Source organism: Hyla sarda, chromosome 8 (assembly GCF_029499605.1).
Source record: "Hyla sarda isolate aHylSar1 chromosome 8, aHylSar1.hap1, whole genome shotgun sequence".
In the NCBI taxonomy this organism is placed as follows: Eukaryota; Metazoa; Chordata; class Amphibia; order Anura; family Hylidae; genus Hyla; species Hyla sarda.
Genome location: NC_079196.1, coordinates 193,933,325 through 193,956,127, shown reverse-complemented (window position 1 = coordinate 193,956,127; position 22,803 = coordinate 193,933,325). Strand labels below are relative to the sequence as shown.

The 22,803-nt window shown below is 43.8% G+C and overlaps 1 protein-coding gene and 1 long non-coding RNA gene across 12 annotated transcripts in view; both read left to right on the top strand.

Moving 5' to 3' along the window:
* LOC130284909 (cilia- and flagella-associated protein 251-like) overlaps positions 1-22,803 on the top strand; it is a 270,512-nt gene that overhangs the window by 109,420 nt on the left and 138,289 nt on the right. The gene's annotated exons all lie outside the window — the stretch shown is intronic.
* On the top strand, positions 9,298-21,170 carry LOC130284911 (uncharacterized). The gene is made up of 3 exons (XR_008847187.1): positions 9,298-9,432; positions 20,037-20,111; positions 20,213-21,170. It is a non-coding gene; the product is annotated as an uncharacterized LOC130284911 (long non-coding RNA).

Genomic DNA, 22,803 nt, shown 5'->3' with positions numbered 1-22,803 from the left:
ATATCGTCCCGGATAGAACGCATTTCTCAGTCCAGATATGCATGCCTGTCTATGGGCAGAGTAAAACGGTGTACAGCTTAGGACTGTGTGGGGGCCGAGGAGCAGGGGGTTTAGCTCCTGGCATGGACTCTTTGTTTTGGGATATTTCTTGGGATGCTCAATTTATAGGACGGGGAGGAGGATATTAATGTAGAGGTCAGTGTATTAATTCTGTTATTTCATTCAGGCCCTGAGGCTGTAAGGAATTCAGGCTGAAGATCCAAAACATCTCTTTTCTGACTAGTGCTTCAAATCTGTTGGTAAGGTGTCCAGGCACTTGGTCAATTGGTATAATTGTTATGGGGTTGGTGCTTCCAGGATGATGTCGGCTGCCGTGGCGCGATAATCCATGCAGTTGGTAACCTTTCCTTATGTTGGCCCGGTGTTGGTTCAATCTGATATGTAGGGGTTGTGTTGTCCTACCTACATATTGCTTTCCACATTCACATTGGATGAGATACACAATGTAGTTGGAATGACATGTGAGGTGTTTCTTTATGGGGAAGGATTGTCCAGTGTTGGTACTGGAGAAGTGTGATTCGTCATGACGGATGGTTTGGCAACATAGGCAGCTTGGTTTGTTTCACCGGAATGATCCTTTCTTCCCTTGATGTCCCTGTTCCTGTTTTAGGGTATGTCTTTTTAGTTTGCTTGGGGCAATCATTCCTTTCAGGGTGGGTGCTCGGCGGAATGTAATCCTGGGTTTGGTTGGGACGATTTCTTTCAGGTAGGGATCGGACTGTAAAATATGCCAATGTTTCTGTAGAATGTTTTTTATGGCTTGTTGGCCGGCAGAGTATGTTGTGATAAAATTGCAGTTGTAGGGGTTCTTTTTTGTGTCGCTCCTTTCTTTTTGCTTGGTCGGTAGGTCTGTTTTTTTATCCATGCGCTCCTCTTGGCTTAGTGCCTTGGTCCTGGAATAAGCATTTTGGATCAGTGTTTTCGGGTATCCTTTGGCCAGAAAGCGTTTTTCCAGGGTCTTAACCTGGGTCGCGAAGGTCGTGTCCTCGGGTACAATTTTTTCTGACCCTTTTGTATTGTCCGAAGGGTGTGTTTTCCCTCCATTTTTTGTAATGGCCACTGTGGAAACAGATGTAACTGTTTGAGTCCACAGTTTTGAAGAACGTGGATGTTATAATAGCTCCTTCTTTATGGTTGATCTCCAAATCCAAAAACTCCACTTTATCTGCGGAGAAATTTGGGGTGAGGGTTATCCCCCAGTCGTTGTTGTTAATCTCTACCACCAATTGATTTATTTTGTCCATCGGACCTTGCCATAGGATAAAGAGGTCGTCTATGTACCTCTTATATAGTCTGGCATATTTGGTGAACTGGTAATGAACGTATCTTCGAAGCGCCCCATGAATAGGTTGGCAAATGCAGGGGCTACTTTCGTGCCCATGGCGGTGCCACGTATTTGATGGAATGTTTGTCCATCATATTGGAAGAAATTATTTTTAAGGACTGTTTCCAGACAAGTTGTTAGAAATGTGACCTGTTCCGTAGGAAATATCTGGTACACTGGACTCCAAGGTCATGGCGTATATTGGTGTATAACGCCGTCACGTCCATTGTTACCAGGATCATGTCATCTACCCATGGTATGGGTTTCATTAGTGAAATAAGTTGATCGGAGTTCTTCAAATAACTATCGAGATTTTGGACATATTCCTGTAATATAAGATCCAGGTACTGTGACATGTTACAGGTACTACTGTCTATCCCGGAGATGATGGGTCTCCCAGGGGGGCATGTGGAGTTCTTGTGAATTTTGGGAAGGTGGTAATAATAGGGGACAGAGGGATTTTGTATGAACATGAACTTTTTCTCTTGTTTTGAAATTATTTTTTTGCTAAGACCGTCGTTGAGTAGGGACAGGATCTCCTTTTTTAATGTGGAATCTAGAGAGAGGGAGGAAGGCGCCTCATGTGCGGGATCAGTAGATCTTGCAGGTGGGGGTAGGGGATGGTAATTCCCAAGCCGCTTACCAAAGTTGGTTGTGCGCCCACACACAACAAGGTTAAGAGCAGAAGAGATATAGAAGAAGGTCCACTGCAGCCCTCCTGGGTAAGAGTAAAATCAAAACCGAATGACCAGGGAGTCAGGAGTTTGTCTGGCGCAGAGAGGAACCATCAGGCAGCCAAGTAAAATCAATGGATTTATTAATCCATTGATTTTATTAATCCATTGATTTTACTTGGCTGCCTGATGGTTCCTTTTTTAATGTGGGGAAAGGATCACCTTTGACTCTTCTATAGTAGTTTGTATCTTCCAGAATATGGCAGGCCTCCTGGTGGTAGTCTATATAGTCCTGGATAACCAGTCTCCCACCCTTGTCGGCTGGTCTGATGACGATATCCTTGTTTTCTTTTAGAGTTTTTAGGGCTTGTTTTTCTCCACATGTAAGGTGACCCTCTCGGGATTTCTGTGGGAATCGATCTGGCAGTTTCCTTAGATCTTCTGCTACCAATTCATGGAAGGTTTTCAGTCTAAACCCCTGACTTTCTACCGGATAGAATTTGGATTTGATATTTATATCAGGGTGTTTTCCAGTGGTTCCATGATCCTCGTCCTTCTTATAATTTTTTTTTTGGGTGTTGGGAAGTGTGAAATGATGCTGCAATGTCAGACGGCGGGTGAATTTATGAAGGTCTAAAAATACATCAAATTTGGCCGGATTGTTGTGAGGGCAGAAAGATAAGCCCTTCTGCAGAAGTGATGTTTCGTCGGAATTTAGGATATGGGTAGATAGATTGAATATTTTGATGGTAGAGTCCATGTCTTCGTTTTTATTTCTGTTTTCATTCATGTTTCCAATGGTGTCGTCTTGTTTCTTATTTCTTCTTGAATCTGCGACCCACTTACTTTCACTCAGCCTCGCTGACAGACGGCTGTCCGCGCATGCGCAGGGAGACTACAGCGGCTTCCAGGCACCTCCACAGCCCCCTGTACGCCGACCCTCCGACTTGCCAACTGCAGCGGAGGACGGTGACAGCCACCAGGGACCATATCAACATCATAGACACGTAGCAACAGCACGCACCTGTAATTGGAGGACACTAGTTGTCAGCATTTGACTACTCGATACCTGGTGAATCCACCTCCATAAAAACATCACAAAACTCAAAATCACCTAGTAAACATGTTCCTCTCTGTCATATACTTACAGAATAATGACTTAATGACCACTTATAATACGGTTTGTAACATCGCAAAGCACATGGTTCCTTTGTTTACCTTTTCTTTCTGTTCCTCCCTGACACGCACGCATGTCAGTGACGTCACCCGACCTGCCCACATACCGTTTTTTTTTGCGGGTTTTTTCGTATATAAAAAGCATCATGTTATCTGTCACTGTACCCATGACCTGAGAAAGAGGGGCAATCCCTCGAAACGCGTTGTCAGTTTTATATGAAGAAATAAAGACTGCATTCTTTATCAAATCTGAAGTCTTCACCTGATTGACCACTAAGACGGATCCTGCGAGCGCCAGAGGAATGTCAACCTTTGATCTGTGACCTCTGCTATGAGCACAGAACTTGCATCTATCTCATATCTATCTATCTATCTCATATCTATCTATCTATCTATCTATCTATCTCATATATATCTATATATCCATCTGTCTATCTTATATCTATCTTATATCTATCTCATATCTAACTATCTCATATCTATCTCGCTGCCAGCCCTTTATTCCAGGTCTTCCAGCTAACAACCCTCCCCGTGCCCCCTACCAGTGGGCGTTGCTAGGGTTGGTGTCACCCGGTGCGGTAGAAAATTGTGTCACCCCATACCTCCCCCCCCAGTAAGTTTTTAGCCTGTTGTGACAGACACCACTGTTGTAGCGCATTGTGAGAAATTCCAGTATAATAATCAGATATACCAGTTGCCACAGAATGGGAAAGTGTTAAAGAAGTTTTCACCATTTAAATATACAGCTCCCAGAATTACTTAAAGGGGTACTCCACTGGAAAACATTTACTTTTATATCAACTGGTGCCAGAAAGTTAAACAGATTTTTAAATTACTTCTATTTAAAATCTTAATCCTTACAGTACTTATAAGCTGTTGTATTCTCCACAGGAAGTTGTGTAATTCTTTCCAGCTTGTCCACAGTGCTCTGTCTGTCCATGTTAGGAACTGTCCAGAGCAGGATAGGTTTGCAATGGAGATTTGCTCCTACTATGGACAGTTCTTGACATGGACAGAGGTGTCAGCACAGAGCACTGTGGTCAGACAGAAAATAAATAAAAAAAAAAGAACTTCCTGTGAATCACTTATACAGCAGCTAATAAGTACTGGAAGGATTAAGATTTTTAAGTAGAAGTAATTTATAAATCGGTTTAACTTTGTAGCACCAGATGATTAAAAAAAATGTTTTCCAGTAGAGTAACCCTTTATGCAGTGGTTAGGTTATGCTGGAAGTTGTAGTTTCACTCACCATAACTGTAGAACTGACAAGTGACTACAGCTCTGATAGGACATAATGAGGAGAATGTACAATGATATCAGTGACTACAGGTGACGTCTTCTCTATAGTAAGGAGAATACACAATAATATCAGTGACTACAGGTGACATCTTCTCTATAGTGAGGAGAATACACAATGATATCAGTGACTACAGGTGACGTCTTCTCTATAGTGTGGAGAATACACAATGATATCAGTGACTACAGGTGACGTCTTCTCTATAGTGAGGAGAATACACAATGATATCAGTGATTACAGGTGACGTCTTCTCTATAGTCTTTCCTTATCTAATTCAGATGGTACATACCACCTGGTCCAGCTAAAACTTCTGTCTGCAGAATGTGACGCCCAGACGTCTCCTCACTATGTCAGTGCATTCTCATCCTCTATATGAAAACAAGTATTATTATAAACCTGCCAGACACTGTATCCTCTAAATATAATACTACTATACACTACACTCTTTGATTATAAACCTTCCATACACCGTACCCACTGAATATAATACTACCACACACTGTACATTCTGAATATAATACCAACACATACTGTACACTCTGCATATAAATCTGCCACATACTGTACCCCTGTATATAATGCCGCCACACACTGTACCCTCTGAATATAATACTACCACATACTGTACCCTCTGAATATAAATCTGCCACATACTGCGCCCTCTGAATATAAATCTGCCACATACTGTACCCTCTGAATATAAATCTGCCACATACTGTACCCTCTGAATATAAATCTGCCACATACTGAACCCTCTGAATATAAATCTGGTGGTGTAGCTAGTGGATGATGGGGGTGCTTGTACTGGGGGGTGTTGCTGGAGGATGATGAGGGTGCTACTGGCCATCCCCCCTGGCAGTATCATCCCCATCATCCATCGGCAGGATCATCCTCCTGGCAGGAGGCATCCACCATCAGGATCTGCTGATGGAGGTGCTGCTTCTGGAGGGGGTTGCTGGTGGATGATGATGGTGCTACTGCCAGGGGGGTAGCATTAGGTAGGCAGCAGTTCCCCCACTTAAGGTAGGTAGCAGTTCCCCCACATTAGGTAGGTAGCAGTTTCCCCACATTAGGTAGGATAGATTCCCCACATTTGGTACCAGTTACCCCACATTAGGTAGTAATTTCCCCACATTAGGTAGCACAGATTTCCCACATTAGGTAGCACAGATTCCACACATTAGGTAGCAGTTTCCCCACATTAGGAAGCACAGATTCCCCACATTAGGTAGCAGTTTTCCCACATTAGGTAGCAGTTTTCCCACATTAGGTAGCATAGATTCCCCACATTTGGTAGTAGTTTGCCCCCATTAGGCAACAGGTTCCCTTGCATGTTCTCCACCATAGGTCAAAGTCTCCCCACATTAGATCGCTGGTTCAAACAAACCCCCCCTCCCCCCACACAAAAAAAACACATACACACACAACACAGAGACACACACACACACACACACACAGATAGATAGAGAGAGAGAGACACACACACACACACACAGTCAGAGAGACACACACACAGTCAGAGAGACACACACTCACAGAGAGACACACAGTCACACACAGACACACAGAGTCACAAACAGACAGATAGTCACACACAGACAGAGAGCAACACAGACAGAGATAGCGACAGATAGACATGTGCAATTCGGTTCGGCATGAATGTCTAAATTAACGAATTTTACCGTTTTCGTGCATTCGGACCGATCCGAATGCACGAAAACATATTTTAAACATTCCCGAATAGCCACGATAATACGAATAGCAAAGTAACGAATACATTCGTTATTTCTGAAAACGAACGAATATAGATAGTTTGATTTTTCGGATACATTCGGTATTCGGGTACATTCGGTAAATCTTTTTATTCTTTTTTGGACTTTAGCGATCCTAAAAAATTATGGAGACACCTTTTTTATAAAAATTTCGTAGGGTATCATAAAAAAATCATAATAAAAAAGATACAGTGGTGATGGAAAAAATTGTATCTAACGAAATGTATCTTTTTTATTATGAAATGTTTATTCATTTTTAAACAGGGATCAATTTATGTGAGCGGGTAAAGCACTAAAAATGTAGCCGACAATAATGAAAATGTAGTGTGTGCGTGTTTTTCACTTTTTTTAAAAACATTTTTTAGGTAGTACTACTACTCCCAGCATGGAACACACTCTTCCATGATGGGAGTAGTAGTTACCTGTACTAATTGACAGATCGCAGGGGTCCCTTGCGATCATCTTGTATAATGTATAGATGCGGCAGCTGCTCTTCTATGGTCCCCTGCACTCACGTATATGTACACATATTCATATTTCCCGCAGAGCTGTGATTGGCCAGATGGTTCCAGCCAATCACAGCTCTCTGTGAGAAATAGGAATATGTGTATATATACGGCCGTGCAGGGGACCATAGGAGAGCGGCCGCCACATCTATACATTATACAAGAGGATCGCAGCGGGTGTCAGGAGTGATACCTGCAGTGATCTTTCCTTTACTACAAGTACTAATACTCCCAACATGGAGCACACTCTGCTCCATGCTGGGAACTGTAGTACCTGCATTAATAGACAGATCGCAGTGGGTGTCAGAAGTTACACTCGCTGCCATATGTCTATTAATGCAGGTAATACAGCTCCCAGCATGGAGAAGAGTGTGCTCCATGTTGGGAGTATTAGTACCTGCAGTAAGGGGCAGATCCCAGCGGATGTCACTTCTCCTGACACCCGCTGCGATCGTCCTTATGTGAATGTCGGGATGAGCTGTTCTCAGGGCTACAGAGCCCGGAGAACAGCTGACGCTGAGCCGTAGGTATACATCGTATATCTACTGCCCAGCAAGAACTGGCTGAGAATGAAAATACGGGGAACCCTATGCGTTTTTTTATTTTTATTTTTTTATTTAAATTTAAAAAAAAAACGCATAGGGTTCCCCGTATTTTCATTCTCAGCACAATACCAACCAAACAGCAACAGCCTGACGTTACCAGGGTGGGTGAGGACCATTGTTACTGGCCCTCCCCAGCCTAAATAACGCCAGCCTGTTACCGCCTAGGTCCAGGAGCGCCATTTTTGACGCTCCGGGCCTGTTGGTACCGGCTCTTCCCGGCACCCCTGTGGCGGTGGGTACCGGGGTAATAATTGGGTGTTAGCGCTAGCTGTTTTTGGGGCTAGCACTAAGCCCTGGCCTAGTAATGGATTCCGTCAATAAGACAGCTTCCGCTACTAACCCTGAAAATTTTATAAAAAAAAAAAAAAAAACACAACACATTGGAAAAATTATTTTATTTAAAAAAACACTCCCCCACAGCCCTCGTTAACCATTTTATTAAAGGGAAAAAAAACAATCCGATGTAATCCATCGAATCCGCAGTAATCCTCTGCATACACGGATCTGAAACGAGAAGAAAAAAAAACACAAAAAATTGGTTATGACATTTTTGGCGCTGTCCGCTGGGGAGAGCACCCATGATGCAATGTCTACCCAAACAGGGAGCCACCAATTGGTGCAAAACTACAACTCCCAGCATGCCCAGACAGCCTTTGGCTGTCTGGGCATGCTGGGAGTTGTAGTTTAGCAACAGCTGGAGTCTCCCTGTCTGGGTAGACACTGCCAGAAGGGTCTGTTCACATTATACAAAACGTACAATGTGAACAGAGCTTCAGATAAACTAGCCTTGTTCCCTTCTGTAGCTCCGCCCCCTAATGACGTCATCACTAGGGGGCGGAGCTACACGAACCCGGCCCGGGACTCGAGGGAAGTAAGCTGGACTTTGTCTTCTGTATACACTGTATACAGCTATCTATAGATAGCTGTATACAGTGTATACCGCACAAAGGGTTAACCTACACTGTCCAGCAGTGTAAGTTAACTCTTCCCTTGCTGGGCTTGCGCATAGCGCACAGCTCAGCAAGGGGTTAAGTGAGCCAGCAATATGTATACTGTATACACATTGCAAGCTCACTGTAAGTTCTTGCTGGGCAGTAGATATACGATGTATACCTACGGCTCAGCGTCAGCTGTTCTCCCGGCTCTGTAGCCCTGAGAACAGCTGATCCCGACATTGACATCAGGAGGATCGCAGCGGGTGTCAGGAGGAGTGACATCCGCTGGGAACTGCCCCTTACTGCAGGTACTAATACTCCCAACATGGAGCACACTCTTCTCCATGCTGGGAGCTGTAGTACCTGCATTAATAGACATATGGCAGCGAGTGTAACTTCTGACACCCGCTGCGATCTGTCTATTAATGCAGGTACTACAGCTCCCAGCATGGAGCAGAGTGTACTCCATGTTGGGAGTGGTAGTACTTGTAGTAAAGGAAAGATCACTGCAGGTATCACTCCTGACACCCGCTGCGATCCTCTTGTATAATGTATAGATGTGGCGGCCGCTCTCCTATGGTCCCCTGCACGGCCGTATATATACACATATTCCTATTTCTCACAGAGAGCTGTGATTGGCTGGAACCATCTGGCCAATCACAGCTCTGCGGGAAATATGAATATGTGTACATATACGTGAGTGCAGGGGACCATAGAAGAGCAGCTGCCGCATCTATACATTATACAAGAGGATCGCAAGGGACCCCTGCAATCTGTCAATTAGTACAGGTAACTACTACTCCCATCATGGAAGAGTGTGTTCCATGCTGGGAGTAGTAGTACTACCTAAAAAGTACTACTCCGCATCCTTTTTTTAAATAAATCTTCAGCTTGCAGCCCTGTCACCACGCAGGGGCTGCGCTATGCAGACTGGAAAGAGCAGACAGGAAGCTCCTCCCCCTCTCTCACTCCCCTGTATACTGGACCTTGTGGAGCAGGCCCGCTGTGTGTATACAGGCCCGGACACCACCAGTATGGAAGACTTACCTGCCCAGTGCCCACTGCTCATGCTGCCCTTTTAAAGTAAGTAACTTGCTTGGGGGAGAGGGGGAAAGTTGTAGGAGACAGTGGGAGATAGTTCAGTGTTTCCCAACCAGAGGGCCTCCAGCTGTTGCAAAACTACAACTCCCAGCATTCCTTTGGCTTTATGAGCATACTGGGAGTTGTAGTTTTGCAACAGCTGGAGGCCCCCAGGTTGGGAAACTCTGATCTATCTATCTATCTATCAATCATCTATCTATCTATCTCTCATCTATCTATTATCTATCTATCTATCTATCTATTTATCTATCTCATATCTATCTATCTCATATCTATCTCCTATCTATCTCATATCTATCTATCTATATCATATCTATCTATCTCATATCTATATATCTATCCATCTATCTATGTATCTATCTTTCTATTTATCTATCTATCTCTCATATCTATCTCAGATAGATGAGAGATAGATGAAAGATAGACAGATATGAGAGATAGATGATAGATAGATAGATAGATAGATAGATAGATAGAAAGATAGATAAATAGATGACAGATAGATGATAGATATGATATAGATAGATAGGATATAGAAAGATAGATAGATAGATAGATAGATAGATAAAGAACAATACGATGCAGCACGCCACAAGTTTGCAGAAAATGGTGGTTTATTCCATCATGTGCATAGTCTATGCACATGATGGAATAAACCACCATTTTCTGCAAACTTGTGGCGTGCTGCATCATATTGTTCTTTGTCCCGACTGAGGAACCAGTGGACCCAGGTTCCAAGTATGCGGGCACCCCGACTTCTATCTAATTTCTGGATTTTGGTTGTGCCGTTTTTATTTGTTTTAGATAGATAGTATCTATCTATCTATCATCTATTTATCTATCTTTCTATCTATATATCCATCTATTTATGTATCTATCTATCTCTCATATCTATCTATCTTTCATCTATCTATCTCTCATCTATCTGAGATAGATATGAGATAGATAGATAAATAGAAAAATAGATACATAAATAGATAGATGGATATAGATAGATGGATGAATAGATAGATAGATAGGAGATAGATGGATAGATAAATAGATAGATAGATGATTGATAGATAGAACAGTGTTTCCCAACCAGGGGGCCTCCAGCTGTTGCAAAACTACAACTCCCAGTATGCTCATAAAGCCAAAGACATGCTGGGAGTTGTCGTTTTGGAATAGCTAGAAGCCCCCTGGCTGGGATACACTGATCTATCTATCTATCTATCTATCTATCTATCTATCTATCTCATATCTATCTATCTCTCATATCTATTATCTATCTATCAATCACATGTCTATCATCTATCTATCTATCTCATATCTATCTATCTATCATCTATCTCATATCTATTATCTATCTATCTATCTATCTCATATCTATTATCTATCTCATATCTATCTATCATCTATCTATCTCATATCTATTATCTATCTATCTATCTATCTATCTATATATCATCTATCTATCTATCTATCTATCTATCATCTATCTATCTATCTATCACATGTCTATCATCTATCTATCTATCTCATATCTATCTATCATCTATCTATCTTGTATCTATTATCTATCTATCTATCTATCTATATATCATCTATCTCATATCTATTATCTATCTATCTCATATCTATTATCTATCTCATATCTATCTATCATCTATCTATCTCATATCTATTATCTATCTATCTATCTATCTATCATCTATCTATCTATCTATCACATGTCTATCATCTATCTATCTATCTATCTCATATCTATCTATCATCTATCTATCTTATATCTATTATCTATCTATCTATCTATCTATCTATATATCATCTATCTCATATCTATTATCTATCTATCTCATATCTATTATCTATCTCATATCTATCTATCATCTATCTCATATCTATTATCTATCTATCTATCTATCTATCTATCTATCTATCTATCATCTATCTATCTATCTATCACATGTCTATCATCTATCTATCTATCTCATATCTATCTATCATCTATCTATCTTATATTTATTATCTATCTATCTATCTATCTATCTATATATCATCTATCTATCTATCTACAAAACTAAAGATCCAGCGGCACTCCCAGATAAGGTGCAAAAACAAAGTGTTTTATTCCCCCATGTATGTGTGACGTTTCGATAGCATCCCGCCATCTTTATCATACGTACAGTTGTACATTCTGCAGTCTCTGTGACATCACTGTGCTTCATAATAAACTGTGACATCACTGTGCTTCATAATAAACTGTGACATCATTGTGCTTCATAATAAACTGTGACATCACTGTGCTTCATAATAAACTGTGACATCATTGTGCTTCATAATAAACTGACATCACTGTGCTTCATGCTGTAATTTGATGTCACTGTGTATAACAACCCTGTAGTGACATCACAGTTTATTATTCTTGAATGCTGACTTCACTGTGTATATTTTCCCGGTACAATGACATCACTGTATAGTTACCCTCTACTGTGACAACACTGCGTTTATTAACCTTGTAGTGGCAAAACTGTTTATTGTCCCTGTACAGAGACATTACTGTTTATATTAACTCTGAACTGTGATGTCATTGTGCATATTTACCCTGTATTGTCACTCGCAGTGCAAGGTAAATATGTACAGTGACATTAGGGTATACAGGCTTAATATATACAGTGATGTCACAGTGCAGTGTAAGTATCAACAGTGATGTTGCAGTATAGAGATAACACACAGTGATGTTATAGTTTAGAGATAATATAGACAGTGATGTCACAGTACAGGGATAATATACACAGTGATGTCACAGTACAGGGATAATATACACAGTGATGTCACAGTACAGGGATAATACACAGTGATGTCACAGTACAGGGATAATACACAGTGATGTGACAGTACAGGGATAATACACAGTGATGTCACAGTACAGGGATAATACACAGTGATGTCACAATACAGAGATAATACACAGTGATGTCACAGTACAGGGATAATACACACAGTGATGTCACAGTACAGGGATAATACACACAGTGATGTCACAGTACAGGGATAATACACACAGTGATGTCACAGTACATGTATAATACACAGTGATGTCACAGTACAGGGATAATACACACAGTGATGTCACAGTACAGGGATAATACACACAGTGATGTCACAGTACAGAGATAATACACACAGTGATGTCACAGTACAGAGATAATACACACAGTGATTTCACAGTACAGGGATAATACACAGTGATGTCACAGTACAGAGATAATACACACAGTGATGTCACAGTACAGGGAGGGATAATATACACAGTGATGTGATAGTACAGGGATAACACAATGACGTCACAGTACAGAGATAATACACAGTGATGTCACAGTACAGGGATAATACACAGTGACATTACAGTACAGGGATAATACACACAGTGATGTCACAGTACAGAGATAATACACACAGTGATGTCACAGTGCAGGAATAATACACAGTGACGTCACAGTACAGGAATAATACACAGTGATGTCACAGTACAGGGATAATACACAGTGATGTCACAGTACAGGGATAATATACACAGTGATGTCATAGTACAGGGATAATATACACACAGTGATGTCACAGTACAGGGAGGGATAATATACACAGTGATGTCATAGTACAGGGATAATACACAGTGACGTCACAGTACAGAGATAATACACAGTGATGTCACAGTACAGGGATAATACACAGTGATGTCACAGTACAGAGATAATACACACAGTGATGTCACAGTGCAGGAATAATACACAGTGATGTCACAGTACAGGAATAATACACAGTGATGTCACAGTACAGGGATACTATACACAGTGATGTCACAGTATAGGAATAATATACACACAGTGATGTCACAGTACAGGGATAATATACAAACAGTGATGTCACAGTACAGGGATAATACACAGTGATGTGACAGTACACGGATAATACACAGTGATGTCACAGTACAGGGATAATACACAGTGATGTCACAGTACAGGGATAATACACAGTGATGTCACAGTACAGAGATAATACACAGTGATGTCACAGTACAGAGATAATACACAGTGATGTCACAGTACAGGGATAATACACACAGTGATGTCACAGTACAGGGACAATACACAGTGATGTCACAGTACAGTGATAATACACAGTGATGTCACAGTACAGGGATAATACACAGTGATGTCACAGTACAGAGATAATACACAGTGATGTCACAGTACAGGGATAATACACACAGTGATGTCACAGTACAGGGATAAAACACAGTGATGTCACAGTACAGGGACAATACACAGTGATGTCACAGTACAGAGATAATACACAAAGTGATGGCACAGTACAGAGATAATACACAGTGACGTCACAGTACAGGGATAATACACAGTGATGGCACAGTACAGAGATAATACACAGTGATGTCACAGTACAGGGATAATACACAGTGATGTCACAGTATAACCATCTCACAGCTGGACCACCATGTAATTTCAGCAGAAAATAAAGCAGGGCCTCATGTTCAAGTTTCGCCGAAGGCCTCACAAAGTCTAGAGCCGCCTCTGGTTGGCCCTACCATGGGACCCGGTGGGACCATAAGTCCCAAGTGGCACTTTTCAGGGGTGGCATTTTGCTGCCCCCCTTTTTTTGTGCCTAGTAGGTTCATGGTAGGGTTGGCGCCGCCGCTGCTCACTGTTCTAAAGCAGCTGCGGGGTATAATAGCACAGCGGGCACTTTAGACAGTGAGTCTGCCTCCGGCCGACCGGGGTCTGACGAGGGACGTCGCACAAGTGACGTACTTCTGCAGACCTGCTCAGGAGGACGTCAGTGACGTCACTCGTCAGGCCGCCGCCGGAGAGGAGAAGCGCTGTGCAGGGCAGTTAAGTGTGTCTGTGTGTGTGTCTGTGTCTCTGTGTGTTTGCGTGGGGGCTATGGCTACCTAATGTGGGGAAACTATGTTACCTAATGTGTGGAATCTGTGCTACCTAATGTGGGGAATCTGTGCTACCCAATGTGGGGAAACTATGGTACCTAATGTGGGGAATCTGTGCTACCTAATGTGGGGAATCTGTGCTACCTAATGTGGGGAAACTGCTACCTAATGTGGGGAAACTATGTTACCTAATGTGGGGAATCTTTGCTACCTAATGTGGGGAAACTATGCTACCTAATGTGGGGAAACTATGCTACCTAATGTGGGGAAACTATGCTACCTAATGTGGGGAAACTATGCTACCTAATGTGGGGAAACTATGTTACCCAATGTGGGGAATCTGTGCTACCTAATGTGGGGAAACTATGCTACCTAATGTGGGGAATCTATGCTACCTAATGTGGGGAATCTATGCTACCTAATGTGGGGAAACTATGCTACCTAATGTGGGGAAACTATGCTACCTAATGTGGGGAAACTATGCTACCTAATGTGGGGAAACTATGCTACCTAATGTGGGGAAACTATGTTACCCAATGTGGGGAATCTGTGCTACCTAATGTGGGGAAACTATGCTACCTAATGTGGGGAATCTATGCTACCTAATGTGGGGAATCTATGCTACCTAACGTGGGAAAGCTATGCTACCTAATGTGGGGGGCTTGAATGAGCTGCGGCATATGGGAGCCCTTAATAAATAATTAGATACTTATACAGGGGGGGGGTCTTCCCGAGCAAGTGACATATGGGGGTCCACCTGAGTAGGTGACACATGGAGGGGGGGGTCCTGAACAATTGATGTTTTTTTTTGGGGGGGGGGGCCCAGGCACATTCTTTGCACAAGGGCCCTCTGCTGTCTGTGTCCGCCCCTGGACACACACACACACAGAAAGTCACACACAGACAGTCACACACAGTCACACACACACAGAGTCACCCACAGTCACACACACACACACATAGAGTCACACAGAGTCACACACACACAGAGTCACACACACACAGACAGAGACACACAAACAGAGATAGAGTGAGACAGACACACACTCACTCACCCAACCAGCGCAGCGCTCCTTCTCTCGGGGCGCTCTGCGAGTGACGTCACGTCCTCCTGCACGGCCCTGCAGAGGCACGTCGGGCCGGCGCAACAGAAGGCATGGGGGCGCAGGCCGGTTCACTGTGCAGGTGACGGGGGGGGGGATGGTCCTACTAGTAGGGAGACAGCGCAAGTGAGGACGGGGGGGGGTGCTAGTACAGAGACAGCGCAAGTGAGGACGGGGGGGGGGGGAGTGCTGCTAGTTCGGAGACAGCGCAACTGAGGACCGGGGGCGTACCTAGTGTCACCCCATCAGGATGGTGTCACCCGGTGCGGGCTGCACCCCCCGCACACCGGTCGCAACGCCACTGCCCCCTACTCACTTAGACGCCAGGATGGGCTGAGGGCCCTTTACAATCAGCACAGGGGCTGCTACTATTTACCCAGGGCATTACTTACCTGGTGGAGCTACCTATTGGAGGCGTGACCTACCTGGAGGAACTACCCACTGATGGTACTTCCTATTAGGACATAACCTACCTGGGGGCACTACCTACTGATGGCACTTCCTACTTGGACATTACCTACCTGGGGGGGGGCACTATTTCCTGGGAGTATTATTTACTCAGGGGCATTACCTACCGGGAGGAATAACTTACTACCTACTGGGGGCATTGTCTATTACATACCTGCAGGGGGCATTAAGTACAACTTATCTAGCTGAATGACCTACTGCCTACCTACTGGGACATAACCTATCTGGGAGCATTACTGAGGGAATTACCTACAAGGAGCAATATCAACCTACTGGTGGGGTTCTACTTTAACCCCTTAAGGACACATGACGTACTGGAACGTCATGTGTCCGTTATAGAACGTCATGTGTCCGTTATAGATCGAGGCGTGGCCCGGCCTCTAACAACGTCCGGGACCCGTGGCTACGCCCTGCATCCCGAGTCCTTAAGGACCGAGGGCGTATCCATACGCCCGTGGGAATTCCGGCCCCCACCGCTAGCCGGTTGGGGACCGGAGCCGGATGCCTGCTGAAATCGTTCAGCAGGCATCCCGGCATATTGCCCAGGGGGGTCATTATGCCCCCCCATGTCGGCTGAATTGTCCAGCGATCTGCGGCGATTCCGGGTCAATCGGGTCTCCAGCCAGAGCCTGCAGGGGTGAGGTGGCACTGGTGCCACCTCACGATCGCCCTGATTCGTCGTCCGGATTACCGGCCGACCAATCAGGGCGCCTGCTGCGGGTGTCACTCCCGCACCCGCTCCGCCCCTCTGGAGGACGTGAGCGGGTGCGGGACGTGCACCCCGGGTGCTGGGGACCCCGATCACCGGCGTTAATGTTGGGATCGGGGCCCCAGGAGCAGCGGCAGCGGCGGGACTGACCTGCAGTGTCTGGATCGTTGGAGGTGAGTGACAGCCTCCTGCTGTTGCTTAGCAACAGCTCCCAGCATGCAAAAAGGGCATGCTGGGAGCTGTAGTTATGCAACAGCAGGAGGCAGACCACCACAACTCCCAGCATTCCCTTATGGGCATGCTGGGACTTATGGTTTTGCAACAGCTGGAGGCACATTCTTTCTATGGAAAAGTGTACCTTCAGCTGTTGTATAACTACAACTCCCAGCTTGCACAAACAGCTAAAGTGCATGCTGGGAGTTGTAGTGGTGCATCTGCTGGTTGCATAACTACAACTCCCAGCATGCCCGTTGGCTGTCGGTGACTGCTGAGAGTTGTAGTTTTGCAACAACTGAAGGCACACTGGTTGTGAAACTCAGAGTTTTTTTTTACCTAACTCAGTGTTTCACGACCGGTGTGCCTCCAGCTGTTGCAAACTACAACTCTCAGCAGTCACCGTACACCATGCACCGTACATGCTGGGAGTTGTAGTTTTGCAACAGCTGGAGGCACACTGGTTGTGAAACACTGAGTTAGGTCACAAACTCAGTGATACATAACCAGTGTGCCTACAGTTGTTGCAAAACTGCAACTCTCAGCAGTCACCGACAGCCAACGGGCATGCTGGGAGTTATAGTTATGCAACAGCTGGATGTCCCCCCAATGTGAACGTACAGGGTACACTCACATGGGCGGAGGATTACAGTAAGTATCTGGCTGCAAATTTGAGCTGCCGCAAACTTTCTGCTGCAGCTCAAATTGCCAGCGAGAAACTACTGTGAACCCCCGCCCGTGCGACTGTACCCTAAAAACACTACACTAACACAAAAAATAAAATAAAAAGTAAAAAACACTACATATACATATACCCCTACACAGCCCCCCTCCCCTCCCCAATAAAAATGAAAAACGTTTGGTACGCCACTGTTTCCAGAACGGAGCCTCCCGCTGTTGCAAAACAACTCCCAGTATTGTCGGACAGCCGTTGACTGTCCAGGCATGCTGGGAGTTTTGCAACAGCTGGAGGCCCCCTGTTTGGGAATCACTGGCGTAGAATACCCCTATGTCCACCTCTATGCAAGTCCCTAATTTAGGCCTCAAATGCGCATGGCGCTCTCACTTTGGAGCCCTGTCGTATTTCAAGGCAACAGTTTAGGGTCACATATGGGGTATCGCCGTACTCGGGAGAAATTGTGTTACAAATTTTGGGGGGTATTTTCTGCTTTTACACTTTTTAAAAATGAAAAATTTTTGGGAAAACAAGCATTTTAGGTAAAAAAAAAATTTTTTTTTACATATGCAAAAGTCGTGAAACACCTGTGGGGTATAAAGGTTCACTTAACCCCTTGTTACGTTCCCCGAGGGGTCTAGTTTCCAAAATGATATGCCATGTGGGGGGTTTTCTGCTGTCCTGGCACCATAGGGGCTTCCTAAATGCGGCATGCCCCCAGAGCAAAATTTGCTTTCAAAAAGCCAAATGTCGACTCCTTCTCTTCCGAGACCTGTAGTGCGCCAGCAGAGCACTTTTCACCCCCATATGGGGTGTTTTCTGAATCGGGAGAAATTGGGCTTCAAATTTTTAGGGGTATTTTCTGCTATTACCCTTTTTAAAAATAAAACCTTTTTGGGGAAACAAGCATTTTAGGTAAAATTATTATTATTTTTTTTTACATTTGCAAAAGTCGTGAAACACCTGTGGGGTATTAAGGTTCACTTTATCCCATGTTACATTCCCCGAGGGGTCTAGTTTCCAAAATGGTATGCCATGTGGGTTTTTTTTTGCTGTTCTGGCACCATAAGGGCTTCCTAAAGGTAACATGCCCCCCAAAAACCATTTCAGAAAAACGTACTCTCCAAAATCCCCTTGTCGCTCCTTCCCTTCTGAGCCCTCTACTGGGCCCGCCGAACACTTTACATAGACATATGAGGTATGTGCTTACTCGAGAGAAATTGGGCTACAAATACAAGTAAACATTTTGTCCTTTTACCCCTTGTAAAAATTCAAAAATTGGGTCTACAAGAACATGTAAGTGTAAAAAATGAAGATTGTGAATTTTCTCCTTCACTTTGCTGCTATTCGTGTGAACCACCTTAAGGGTTAAAACGCTGACTGAATGTCATTTTGAATACTTTGGGGGGGTCTAGTTTTTATAATGGGGTCATTTATGGGGTATTTCTAATATGAAGACCCTTCAAATCCACTTCAAACCTGAACTGGTCCCTGAAAAATACTGAGTTTGAAAATTTTGTGAAAAATCGGAAAATTGCTGCTGACCGTTGAAGCCCTCTGGTGTCTTCCAAAAGTATAAACACTTCAATTTTATGATGCAAACATAAAGTAGACATATTGTATATGTGAACCAAAAAAAATGTATTCGTAATATCCATTTTCCTTACAAGCAGAGAGCTTCAAAGTTAGAAAAATGCAAAATTTTAAAATTTTTCATCAAATTTACGGATTTTTCACCAAGAAAGGATGCAAGTATCGACAAAAATTTACCACTAAGTTAAAGTAGAATATGTCACGAAAAAACAATCTCGGAATCAGAATGATAACTAAAAGCATCCCAGAGTTATTAATGTTTAAAGTGACAGTGGTCAGATGTGCAAAAAACGCTCCGGTCCTTAAGGCCAAAATGGGCTCCGTCCTGAAGGGGTTAAAAGTTTGAATCACCCCCCTTATTCCCATCAAAAAAAAAACACAGTGTAAATAAAAATAAACATATATGGTATCGCCACGTGCGGAAATGTCCGAATTATAAAAATATATTGTTAATTAAACCGCACGGTCAATGGTGTACGCGCAAAAAAATTCCAAAGTCCAAAATAGTGCATTTTTGGTCACTTTTTATATCATGAAAAAATGAATAAAAAGCGATCAATAAGGCCTATCAATGCAAAAATGGTACCGATAAAAACTTCAGATCACGGCGCAAAAAAATGAGCCCTCATACCGCCCCATACGCGGAAAAATAAAATAGTTATAGGGGTCAGAAAATGACAATTTTAAACATGTCGGGTTTGCAATAGTAAATGAGGGCCAATGTGTAAATAAAGAGAGGTGTATAACTACTATATAGCCTGATCCCAAAGAATACAACTGTCATCAATATTTAAGGGGTACGGACTATTTACCAAGCGAATAACCTGCAAGTCCCATTCTTGTGCTTTTATACTTAACCCTTTAATTTATTTATTTATCCAGGATATCACGCTCTCTTCTTTACCACACACTGCCACCTGGCATCAGGGACAGTTACACATCTATGCATACATAGAGGTAAGTACAACGTTGTGTAAGTGCATTACATTGTAGATCTACTTGTAGGTATACCCGGGCACTACAGCTCATTATACACGTATTCATTTTATTTTATCTAGACCATCGACACATTGAGGATTATTACCACTATCTGCAGATTACATCAACATTCAACAATAAAAGTATCTCTATTGTTTAACCCTTTCAGCGCTGGGATATGTTTATTTAAATATATATATTTTTATACACACACTCTACTGTAGAGACCCTGCTCAGGTTTCAGTTTGCGGCCCAATTTCCTGCCACAGGGTGTGGATTAAAGTTGCTCGTGATGCGATAGCTACACAGCACTTAGCATGACTGGAAGCCAACAATGAGTTAAGTGTATGCAGAAGAGTCCTTGCTCAGCTACTACTTTTTACTGACAAGAAAAATTCTTCTCATTGGAGCAGGAAGCAGGATTTTGGAGATAACTGGAAAATGAGTTCTGACTAGGCCTAAACTCCTCTCACATGGGACCTAGCAGAGATATGAGACAATCAGGTTCAAGTCCTCTAGCCTGTTCAGGACGTAGGGCGTATGCATACGCCCTGCATCCCGAGTCCTTTAGGACGTAGGGCGTATGGATACGCCCGTGGGAATTCCGGTCCCCACCGCTAGCCAGTTGGGGACCGGACTGGGATGCCTGCTGAAATCATTCAGCAGGCATCCCGGCACATCGCCGAGGGGGGTCCTGAGACACCCCCATGTTGGCGATCGGAAAAAATGACATGTCAATTCAGACATGCGATTTTCTCCTATTTCGGGATGATCGGGTCTCTAGTGACCCCATCACGCGGAAAATAGGGATGATCAGAGCTGTCAGTGACAGCCCCGATCATCCTGAAGGATAGGAGCGAGGTTTCAGCGCTGCAATCTCCTCCTGTCCCCTGCCATTAGTCAGAAATGAATTCTGACCAATGGCAGTGCACGACAGGGGGTTGCCATGGAAACCCCCCGCTCTGCCCACCCCTGGATGTCGGGCAGAACAGGGGGAGAAGATGGCGGCCTGTACCTGTGCAGAAGATGCCGTGCGGACTGCCGTTCATCGGTAGAGACAGCGGAGATCAGCGGCGCAGGTAGGGAAGTGACGGTGGGAGGGGGGAAAGAAAGGTGGCAGTAAAGCAATATTTACTGCTGCTTTTCTAGTGGTTGCTAAACTGCAACTCCCAGCATGCCCAGACAGCCAAAGGCTGTCTCGGCAAGCTGGGAGTTGTAGTTTTGCAACATCTGGAGGGTCACAGTTTGGAGACCACTTTTAAAGTGTTGCCCAAACGGTAGCCCTCCAGATGTTGCCAAACTACAACTCTCAGCATGCCTACACTGCCCAGGCATGCTGGGAGTTGTAGTTCTGTAACATATGTCCCTTCAGATTTTGCAATTTTCATGAAAATTTAGAAAATTGCTGCTATAGTTTGAAGTCCTCTAATTTTTTCAAAAAGTACAAATATGTCCATTTTATGATGCCAACATAAAGTAGACATATTGTATTTGTGAATCAATATAAAATGTATTTGGAATATCAATTTTCCTTATAAGCAGAGAGCTTCAAAGTTAGAAAAATGCTAAATTTTCAAAATTTTCATGACATTTTGGGATTTTTCACCAAGAAAGGATGCAAGTAACAACTTAAAGTTACCACTACCATAAAGTAGAATATGTCACGAAAAAACAATCTCAGAATCAGAATAATTGGTAAAAGCATCTCAGAGTTATTAATGCTTAAAGTGACGGTGGTCAGATTTGCGAAAAAGGGTCCTTAAGGTGAAAATGAGCTGCGTCCTTAAAGGAGTAGTCCAGTGGTGAACCCAGTGGTGAACAACTTATCCCCTATCCTAAGCATAGGGGATAAGTTGCAGATCGCGGGGGGTCCGACCGCTGGGGCCCCCTGCGATCTCCTGTACGGAGCCCCGACAGCCCGCGGGAAGGGGGCGTGTCAACCTCCGCACGAAGCGGCGGCCGACACGCCCCCTCAATACAACTCTATGGCAGAGCCGAAACGCTGCCTTCGGCAATCTCCGGCTCTGCCATAGAGATGTATTGAGGGGGCGTGTCAGCCGCCTCTTCGTGCGGAGGTCAACACCCGCTATCTGGCCGGAGAGCCTGGCCCCTGTACAGAGAGATCGCAGGGGGCCCCAGCGGTCGGACCCCCCGCGATCTCAAACTTATCCCCTATCCTTAGGATAGGGGATAAGTTTTTCACCACTGGACTACCCCTTTAAGGGGCTAGGGAGAAAGGGTTGGACTTAGGAGACTAGCAGTTTCTGCATAGAATCTAGCTAAGATGAGTCATGTGACCAAGGATCTATACATTCTTACACATACATATATGGCTCATAAGTAGGGGCAACAAAGAGTAAAATGTCAACTCTTTCACAGCCATAATACCTCAATGTATTCAGTAGTAGACTTATAAAAATAACATGTTATGTAAATGTGACTTATGATAATGTCCATATTATGATGGGCCTGCACCCAACTAAACATACAGGGGAAGATTTATAAAAACCTGTGCGGAGGAAAAGTTGACCAGTTGCCCATAGCAACCAATAAGATTGCTTCTTTCATTTTTAAATGGGCCTCTGAAAAATATAAGCAGCGATCTGATTGGTTGCTACTGGCAACTGGTCAACTTTTCCTCTGCACTGGTTTTGATAAATCTCCCCAACAA